Here is a 4,196-nt window from a genome sequence, read left to right on the forward strand (position 1 = left end):
CTATAGAGAGATTTTAGCAGATGAAGGTTAATTCACCGATGAGGAGGTCGAGCAAGAGGCGGTTATGAATGCTTGTCAACTAGCGGTGCGATATATGAAGCATTATAGCCGGCCCGAACGTGAAATTAAAACAAGAGATTATATTGAACGAGACCGACGTGTGGCAAACGATCGGTTGATGAAAGATTATTTTGATGAAGCGCCAACATATCCGAACGCAGAAGTTTTTAGGCGTCATTTCCGGATGAGTAAGCGTTTGTTTCTACGCATCGTCGAGGACTTTGAACACAACTTCGATTATTTTAGACAAAGAGCGGATGCGAAAGGGACTCTTAGATTCACCGGTATTCAAAAGTGTACGTCGTCGCTACGAGTCCTTGCTTACGGAAACACGATCGACATCAACGACGAGTATTTAAAAATGGCCGAGAAAACAACGCGAGACACCTTGGAGCATTTTTGTCGCGGTACATTCCTATACTTTACTATAAACATTACAAGCATTCTTTTATTTTTTTAGCTTATTGTTGTATACGTTTGTTAAAGGTGTTATAAATTTGTACGGTGCGCGTTATCTGAGAACGCCCACTTGATACCACCTTCAAAAGATTTATGAGGTCCGTTATAATGAGCATGGTTTGTCGGGTATGATCGGGAGCTTGGATTGTATGCATTTGCGTTGGGATAACTGTCCGACCGCATGGCAAGGCCAACACACACGGGGTGACCAAAGAGGACCTATTGTTATTCTTCTGGCGGTTGCCTCACAGGACCTTTGGGTTTGGTCGGCTTACTTTGGCATGCACGGGTTAGGCAATGACATAAATGTTTTTGAACAATCTCCATTGTTAGAGGACTATATTTCTGGTAGAGCTCCAAAAGCGTCTTTCTACGCAGACGGAAACTATTACCCCCATGGATACTATTTGTGCGACAGAATTTATCCTAGGTATTCGATTGTGGTGAAGACTTTTAGTGATCCGTTCAAGAGTCTGCGCAGAAAGACATTGAGATGCTGTTTGTTTTTTTGCTAGAAATACTTCCTGACCTCTTATGTCTGCGCTGTGCAGACCGCGCGCAGACCTTTAGGTCTAAAGACAGTTTGTTTTATCGAAGAGCTTTCACTAAAAAAGGTCTGCGAGACCTCTGTTTGATACAGACATAGTTCAACATCTTCTTGGCTCTGCATACCTCTTCTTCTCCTCCCACTTACTTCACCCCTTCTACTCCACCCCATCTCCTCCACCACCTCGTCACTCGCCGGAAACCCTCAATCTCCCACCGGAACTTCACCGGATATCCCTTTTTCCAACCCTCTATTCACCCCTCTCTCCTAGTCTCAACACAACACAAATCAAATTCGATTCCATGTTCTATCAGACCTGCAACTTCGTAACAGACCTGCAACTTCGATCTGCAACTTCGTTGTTTCTCTCTCTAGCCGCTCCCTCTCTCTCAACGACCCTTCTCTCTCTACGTCGTGTTGGTGGTGGTGGTGGTGGTGGGAGATGGAGTGGATTTGCAGGTTTGATGGGGCTGGTGGAGGTGGTGTGTGGTTTGCAGATCTGAAGGAGAAAGGGGTGGGGTTGGGAGAAGAGAAGAGAAGAGAAGTTTGCAGATGTATGTGGGGTTTTTGATAACCAAACACTCTTTTTATTAGACTCCACAGACATTTGGTCCACCTTTTCTTGTGTAGACGTTTGCAGATGTGGTCCGCAGACTACAGACCTTTTGCATTTGAAAAAACAAACAGCACCTGAGAGATGCTTTGGGATTCTTACACTACTAGAAAATCCAAAATTTTCTACACCGTTTTTCGTAGAAAATGCGTCACAAATCACGATTTCTTACGAATTTCTGATAAAACGTATATGTAGGAAAACCCCTCGTCGGAAACTGGTTTGTTACGCATTTCCTAGGAAACATACGATGCATTTCTGACCAAAATTTAGTGTCGGAAATTCCTACGCATTTCCTACACATTATTACTATTATTATTAATGATAATATAATTGTTATTTTTAGTTTTGTTACGCAATTTCCACACAATTTTCCGACGCATTTCCAACACTCTCCTTTTGGACGGATTTCCGACACTCTCCTTTCTGACGCATTTCTAGCACTCCTTTCCTATGCATTTCTGACAATCCTTTCCTACACATTTCTGACGACATTAAATAAAATTTAAAAAAAACATAGTTATTCATTTTGCAACTTCCTACGCATTTGTGATGAAAAATTTAAAAAAGAAAAAAAAATTTCTGTGTTTCCAGTTTTATATATTTAAAAACAGATCAAGAATAACAAATTAAACCTCTGAAATTTATTAAATTATTCAAATTCAAATTTATAACACAAATCGAAATATATATTGTGTCTAATAGTGTGATCTATGAAATATGAGGCATTTCTAAACCAATTGCATCAGATCCTTTATGATTTCATGCCTCTTGCAAAAACCAATGTATATACTATGTATAGAACAAATTTACTACTGATTAATATGTTTCTTGCATGGTACATGACCACCCTTGTCCCCATAGGTAAGCACATGCTCTGATCCTTGCAATATATTCCTCAACTTGCTTTCACTTGAACATTCCCTTTTTTGGAGCTTCGTGTGATCCACATTGACCTATGCCATGGAAAAAATCACTTGTAATAATCAGGGATGGCTCAAGCGTATTAGAGGCCTAAAGCAAAATGACAATTTGGGGCCCTTCCGAATTTCATTGTCATTGATTTTTCGCTTGTTTTACAAAATATCCAATAATATTAATTATTACCATGTCAATTTCATATAACTAGTGGTTTCGATGACGTGCGTTGTGCAAGTGGCATTAGTGTCTTCGCATAACATATGTATGGCAGCTCAATATGGGCGTATTCCCAGACATGTACATGCATATTTTCAGCCCTCTATAGCTCATAACATTAACATATGTATGCCTATGGGTGTAGTCTTCGAATATAAGAAAGTAGTGTAAAGATCAATCCTTAAGGTGGAAGCGATGTCTCACCATTTAGTGTCACAGTTCGGTCATAGCTTAAGGATAGAAAATGGCGGATCCCAACCATCTTTTGCCTTATTTATAGCTCATGAGACAGCATTTTCCTCCTTGAATCATGAACATCACTTTTCAAGCCTAAAAAATCAGCCAAACTAAACAAGGAACCAATTTTCAAGCCTCACTACAAACTGAATAACAAATCAACCTACGATGTATAGTTTAGTGGATTTCAAGCCTCATTACATTACAAACTAAATAACAAATCAAGTTCCATTACAAACTAAATAAAAAATCAAGCCTCGTTCATCTATATTTCGATTGGTATATCTCATTCTATTACTAACACATTACCAGTATTATGATTATTTTACAAAACAAACCTAATAAAAAATGAAAGTTTTGCTCCTTGAGTGGGCTGTACAGTACCTATACCCCATTTATTTCTTCATTCTTTAATCCGCAAAACCCATATCAATATAATTCTGTGATGATTTAGAGAGCCGAGAAGCAACCCAAAACAAATCCAAACACAACATTAACAGAGAAAATGCGAGATGTATGATGAAAAATTATTAACACGACATAAAAAGAAAATAGAGTTACCGATTTCGAGATGGCAGTTAGGGCTTCTTCGACAGTGGCCGGAGTTAAATTCCAATCAGATTGTTCGCGTGTGGTCAGCGGTTGTTAGGGCATGTTATTTTAACAATGGAGAAACTTAGGAGGTGAAATGGGGAATGAAATTGAGCGGGTAGATGAATTTTAGAAGTGAAAAGGTTTGAGAAGTGAAAAGGGGAAAGTGAAAGAAGATGTGCAGGAAGGAAAATGTCCCGCTTTTTGCTTTAGGGGAGCATATAAAACAGGAGCCATTGGATCTATTGCATATGGACGGTCAGATTTAATCAAGATTGTGCACACGGATTGACATCATCATCATCACTATTATTATTATTATTATCATCATCATCATCATCATCATCATCATCATCATCATCATCATCGTCATCGTCATCGTCATCGTCATCGTCATCGTCATCGTCATCGTCATCGTCATCGTCATCGTCATCGTCATCGTCATCGTCATCGTCATCGTCATCGTCATCGTCATCGTCATCGTCATCGTCATCGTCATCGTCATCGTCATCGTCATCGTCATCGTCATCGTCATCGTCATCGTCCATCGTC

At 39.6% G+C, this 4,196-nt stretch overlaps 1 long non-coding RNA gene across 1 annotated transcript; it reads right to left on the minus strand.

The window, feature by feature from the left end:
• Positions 1 to 2,301: 2,301 nt before the first annotated feature.
• Positions 2,302 to 3,817, minus strand: LOC110925799. Its single transcript, XR_004891703.1, has 2 exons — positions 3,615 to 3,817; positions 2,302 to 2,635 (listed from the first exon to the last, which is right to left on the minus strand). It is a non-coding gene; the product is annotated as an uncharacterized LOC110925799 (long non-coding RNA).
• Between the last annotated feature and the right edge of the window lie 379 nt (positions 3,818 to 4,196).

This window comes from Helianthus annuus, chromosome 4 (genome assembly GCF_002127325.2).
Source record: "Helianthus annuus cultivar XRQ/B chromosome 4, HanXRQr2.0-SUNRISE, whole genome shotgun sequence".
Taxonomy (NCBI): domain Eukaryota; kingdom Viridiplantae; phylum Streptophyta; class Magnoliopsida; order Asterales; family Asteraceae; genus Helianthus; species Helianthus annuus.